This window comes from Entelurus aequoreus, linkage group LG08 (genome assembly GCF_033978785.1).
Source record: "Entelurus aequoreus isolate RoL-2023_Sb linkage group LG08, RoL_Eaeq_v1.1, whole genome shotgun sequence".
NCBI classification, from domain to species: domain Eukaryota; kingdom Metazoa; phylum Chordata; class Actinopteri; order Syngnathiformes; family Syngnathidae; genus Entelurus; species Entelurus aequoreus.
The window spans coordinates 80,454,121-80,460,761 of NC_084738.1; the positions used below are offsets into that span (position 1 = coordinate 80,454,121).

A 6,641-nucleotide genomic window follows, 5' to 3' on the forward strand; every position below is an offset into this window, starting at 1 on the left:
GTTGATATTTTACGGTAATGTGTTAATCATTTCACACATAAGTCGCTCCTGAGTATAAGTCGCACCCCCGGCCAAACTATGAAAAAAAATGTGATTTATAGTCCGAAAAATACGGTGTGTGTGTGTATATATATATATATATATATATATATATATATATATATATATATATATATATATATATATATATATATATATATATATATATATATATACAGTATATATATAAAAACATATCGAATATCGAGCTTAAGTAAATATATATCGAGATATACCTTTTCGTCCATATGAGCCCTAATATGAGATAAAGAAGTGAAAATGGTCCCGTTTAGAAGGCTCATGAGAAAGTAAACAAACCAGCTAGCATATTAGCAAACTTATATGCCCTATTTCGTGACTTAAAGGCGCACACCTATACGGCCTGTTGCTGTACTGCACAGTTTTTAATGCTTTTAATAATGAGCAGAATCCCTTCTACATGTTTACAACCGAGCTCATTTCCAGCGTACCTCCACTCGACCTCCGTGTGTGCCACCATCGAGCTGATCGTGGAGCCCACCGAGACAAGCTCGCTGCCTTTAGACCCGCAGACTTGTCTGCAACATCGAACCAAAAAAAAACGCAGCCGGTAGAAACGTTGGGAAGTCACATTAAGTAAAGGGGGGAGGATAAAACGACAAAAATATAAAAACAACAAATTAAGAAGTCAAGAAGGAAGGAGGCTCCGGTTAGGAAGAGGAAGCACGAACGGCTGCGTTTACTAGTTGAGGCCGGGCTTCGGATTTCGAAAGATCCGCCATTTTTATCTCGTCATCAAGCTAGCAGCCTGGCGAGCTAATGTGAAGACGAGTGCTTTTATTCTCTATTCTGCATCAAATATCACATTCATGCGCCATAACTGCATCACACTTCCACAAACCACGCCAGTAAGTACTTGTTAATAAACTAGCACATCCACTTCCATCAAGCCATCTGTCACCTGACAACACTCTTTAGTCAAATGTACACATTAAAATGATTTAATTCATGCTTTTGGGTCACTCGGAATAACAAAAGTAATCCATCAGTATTAATGACATGTAGTAATAGTCATTAGTTTGTAACAACTACTTTTTAAAAAAATGACACTTTTCTATACAAAGTGTTTTAAACGTTTTACCAAAAAAAATTCTAAGATAACTATTAAAAAACACAAACATAAAAAATTGGAATTAAAAAATGAAATTTGACAACACAAAGCTGCCACGCAAGCTTGTCTTTTCTTTAAAGCTGCCGTTGTTGAAAAAAAAAAAAAGAATCAAATAAGGCTCCAATTATTTCACATCAAATATTCCACTTTGAAATACACTACCGTTCAAAAGTTTGGGGTCACATTGAAATGTCCTTGTTTTTGAAGGAAAAGCACTGTACTTTTCAATGAAGATAACTTTAAACTAGTCTTAACTTTAAAGAAATACATTCTATACATTGCTAATGTGGTAAATGACTATTTTAGCTGCAAATGTCTGGTTTTTGGTGCAATATCTCTATACACCTATACACATAGGTGTATAGAGGCCCATTTCCAGAAACTATCACTCCAGTGTTCTAATGGTACAATGTGTTTGCTCATTGGCTCAGAAGGCTAATTGATGATTAGAAAACCCTTGTGCAATCATGTTCACACATCTGAAAACAGTTTAGCTCGTTACAGAAGCTACAAAACGGACCTTCCTTTGAGCAGATTGAGTTTCTGGAGCATCACATTTGTGGGGTCAATTAAACGCTCAAAATGGCCAGAAAAAGAGAACTTTCATCTGAAACTCGACAGTCTATTCTTGTTCTTAGAAATGAAGGCTATTCCACAAAATTGTTTGGGTGACCCCAAACTTTTGAACGGTAGTGTACTTTTTTGATAAAATATTGCGTATTTTGTGTTTATGCCATAAAAAACAAAGTTTTCTTTGACAAAAATGCATAAAACAAACAAAAAAAAATTAAAAGCTTATAACTTAAGCGTTGAAACAAAAAAATTAAATAAAAACTTGTATGACTTTTTTTTAACACTTTTAGGAGAGGAGCTCTTTAGGGTCCATAACAATTTTAGTGGGATTTTTTTTAAACCGGCATTTCTCAAAAAATAATAATGAATCAAAATCAATGTTATGAATTATTGATCTATTTAAGGCTCCAATTATTTCACATCAAATATTACACTTTGAAATATTTTTTTGATAAAATATTGTGTATTTTGTGTTTTCTTTGACAAAAAGGCATAAAATAAAATAAATAACTATGAACAATTAAAAACTTATAATCGATGGATAAATCTAAGTTGATCTCCACACTTAAGCGTTGAAATTAAAAAAATAAAAACTTTTATGACTTTTTTTTTTAACACTTGTAGGAGAGGAGCCCTTTAGGGTCCGGAACAATTTTAGTGGGATTTTTTTAAGCTGGCACTGCTCAAAAAATAATAATGAATCAAAATCAATGTTATGAAGGCTCCAATTATTTCACATCAAATATTACACTTTGAAATACTTTTTGATAAAAAATATTGCGTATTTTGTGTTTATGCCATAAAAAACTAAGTTTTCTTTGACAAAAAAGCATAAAACAAAACAAAACAAAAAACATACAAAATTAAAAGCTTATAACTTAAGCGTTGAAATAAAAATAATAAAATAAAACCTTGTATGACTTTTTTTTTTTAACACTTTTAGGAGAGGAACCATTTAGGGTCCATAACAATTTTAGGGGGATTTTTTTAAACTGGCATTGCTCAAAAAATAATAATGAATCAAAATCATTGTTGTTATGAATGATTGACCTATTTAAGGCTCCAATTATTTCACATCAAATATTCCACTTTGAAATACTTTTTGATAAAATATTGTGTATTTTGTGTTTATGCCATAAAAAAATAAGTTTTCTTTATAAAAAAGGCATAAAACAAACAAAAAAAACATATCAAAATTAAACACATTGAAATAAAAATAATAAAATAAAAACTTGTATGACTTTTTTTTTAACACTTTTAGGAGAGGAACCCTTAAGGGTCCATAACAATTTTAGTGGGATTTTTTTAAACTGGCATTGTTCAAAAAATAATATTGAATCAAAATCATTGTTGTTATGAATTTTATTTCACATCAAATATTCCACTTTGAAATACTTTTTGATAAAAATATTGCGTATTTTGTGTTTATGCCATAAAAAACTAAGTTTTCTTTGACAAAAAGACATAAAACAAACAAAATTAAAAGCTTATAACTTAAGCATCCATCCATTTTCTACCGCTTATTCCCTTCGGGGTCGCGGGGGGCGCTGGAGCCTATCTCAGCTACAATCGGGCAGAAGGCGGGGTACACCCTGGACAAGTCGCCACCTCATCGCAGGGCCAACACAGATGCATTGAAATAAAAATAATAAAATAAAAACACGTGTGACTTTTTTTAAAACACTTTTAGGAGAGGAGCTCTTTAGGGTCCATAACAATTTTAGTGGGATTTTTTTTAAACCGGCATTTCTCAAAAAATAATAATGAATCAAAATCAATGTTATGAATTATTGATTTATTTAAGGCGCCAATTATTTCACATCAAATATTAGACTTTGAAATACTTTTTGATAAAATATTGCGTATTTTGTGTTTATGCCATAAAAAACTAAGTTTTCTTCAACAAAAGGTATGAAACAAACAAAATTAAAAGCTTATAACTTAAGCATTGAAATAAAATAAAATAAAAACTTGTATGACTTTTTTTTAACACTTGTAGGAGAGGAGCCCTTTAGGGTCCATAACAATTTTAGTGGGATTTTTTTAAGCTGCCATTGCTTAAAAAATAATAATGAATCAAAATCAATGTTATGAATTATTGATCTATTTAAGGCTTCAATTATTTCACATCAAATATTACAATTGGAAATACTTTTTGATAAAAAATATTGCGTATTTTGTGTTTATGCCATAAAAACCTAAGTTTTCTTTGACAAAAAGGCATAAAACAAACTAAAAAAAAAACATGCAAAATTAAAAGCGTTGAAATAAAAAAAACAAAAAACTTGTATGACTTTCTTTCAACACTTTTAGGAGAGGAACCCTTAACAATTTGAGTGGGATTTTTTTAAACTGGCATTGCTCAAAAAATAATAATGAATCAAAATCAATGTTATGAATAATTGATCTATTTAAGGATCCAATTATTTCACATCAAATATTACACTTTGAAATACTTTTTGATAAAAAATATTGCGTATTTTGTGTTTTCTTTGATAAAAAGGCAGACAGTCTGTTTACTACTGCTAGTACAGTTTGGAGGGATCGATCGCCTAAATGTGATGATAATAATAACAAGAAGGGGAGTAAATAATTCTCGTCTAAATATGATAATAACAAGAAGGGAGGTAAATAATTATCGTCTAAATATGATAATAACAACAAGAAGGGGAATAAATAATTCTCGTCTAAATATGATAATAATAACAAGAAGGGGAGTAAATAATTCTCGTCTAAATATGATAATAATAACAAGAAGGGGAGTAAATAATTCTCGTCTAAATATGATAATAATAACAAGAAAGGAGGTAAATAATTCTCGTCTAAATATGATAATAATAACAAGAAGGGGAGTAAATAATTCTCGTCTAAATATGATAATAATAACAAGGGAGGTAAATAATTCTCGTCTAAATATGATAATAATAACAAGAAGTGGAGTAAATAATTCTCGTCTAAATATGATAATAATAAGAAGAAAGGAGGTAAATAATTATCGTCTAAATATGACAATAATAACAAAAAGGGGAGTAAATAATTATCGTCTAAATATGATAATAACAAGAAGGGAGGTAAATAATTCTCGTCTAAATATGATAATAACAAGAAGGGGAGTAAATAATTCTCGTCTAAATATGATAATAACAAGAAGGGAGGTAAATAATTATCGTCTAAATATGATAATAACAACAAGAAGGGGAATAAATAATTCTCGTCTAAATATGATAATAATAACAAGAAGGGGAGTAAATAATTCTCGTCTAAATATGATAATAATAACAAGAAGGGGAGTAAATAATTCTCGTCTAAATATGATAATAATAAGAAGAAAGGAGGTAAATAATTCTCGTCTAAATATGATAATAATAACAAGAAGGGGAGTAAATAATTCTCGTCTAAATATGATAATAATAACAAGGGAGGTAAATAATTCTCGTCTAAATATGATAATAATAACAAGAAGTGGAGTAAATAATTCTCGTCTAAATATGATAATAATAAGAAGAAAGGAGGTAAATAATTATTGTCTAAATATGACAATAATAACAAAAAGGGGAGTAAATAATTCTCGTCTAAATATGATAATAACAAGAAGGGAGGTAAATAATTCTCGTCTAAATATGATAATAACAAGAAGGGGATTAAATAATTCTCGTCTAAATATGATAATAAGAAGAAGAAAGGAGGTAAATAATTATCGTCTAAATATGATAATAATAACAAGAAGGGGAGTAAATAATTATCGTTTAAATATGATAATAAGAAGGGAGGTAAATAATTCTCGTCTAAATATGATAATAACAAGAAGGGGAGTAAATAATTCTCGTCTAAATATGATAATAATAACAAGAAGGGAAGTAAATAATTATCGTCTAAATATGATAATAATAACAAGAAGGGGAGTAAATAATTATCGTCTAAATATGATAATAATAACAAGAAGGGGAGTAAATAATTCTCGTCTAAATATGATAATAATAACAAGAAGGGGAGTAAATAATTCTCGTGTAAATATGATAATAATAACAAGAAGAGGAGTAAATAATTATCGTCTAAATATGATAATAAGAAGAAGAAAGGAGGTAAATAATTCTCGTCTAAATATGATAATAATAACAAGAAGGGGAGTAAATAATTCTCGTCTAAATATGATAATAATAACAAGAAGGGAGGTAAATAATTCTCGTCTAAATATGATAATAATAACAAGAAGGGGAGTAAATAATTCTCGTCTAAATATGATAATAATAAGAAGAAAGGAGGTAAATAATTATCGTCTAAATATGACAATAATAACAAGAAGGGGAGTAAATAATTATCGTCTAAATATGATAATAATAACAAGAAGGGGAGTAAATAATTCTCGTCTAAATATGATAATAATAACAAGAAGGGGAGTAAATAATTCTCGTCTAAATATGATAATAATAACAAGAAGGGGAGTAAATAATTCTCGTCTAAATATGATAATAATAACAAGAAGGGGAGTAAATAATTATCGTCTAAATATGATAATAATAAGAAGAAAGGAGGTAAATAATTCTCGTCTAAATATGATAATAATAACAAGAAGGGGAGTAAATAATTCTCGTCTAAATAGGATAATAATAACAAGAAGGGAGGTAAATAATTCTCGTCTAAATATGATAATAATAACAAGAAGGGGAGTAAATAATTCTCGTCCAAATATGATAATAATAAGAAGAAATGAGGTAAATAATTATCGTCTAAATATGACAATAATAACAAGAAGGGGAGTAAATAATTCTCGTCTAAATATGATAATAACAAGAAGGGAGGTAAATAATTCTTGTCTAAATATGATAATAACAAGAAGGGGAGTAAATAATTCTCGTCTAAATATGATAATAATAACAAG

General features: G+C 29.0%; 1 protein-coding gene across 2 annotated transcripts in view; it reads right to left on the minus strand.

Moving 5' to 3' along the window:
* Positions 1 to 6,641, minus strand: part of lin54 (lin-54 DREAM MuvB core complex component) — a 44,089-nt gene that overhangs the window by 36,319 nt on the left and 1,129 nt on the right. Inside the window, exon 1 of one of the 2 annotated variants that reach the window (XM_062055234.1) lies at positions 510 to 825. The exons of the other annotated variant lie outside the window; for it this stretch is intronic. The gene's annotated coding sequence lies outside the window, so the exon portion shown is untranslated. Of the gene's footprint in view, positions 1 to 509; positions 826 to 6,641 lie in introns of those variants that run through there. 2 annotated transcript variants of the gene reach the window in all.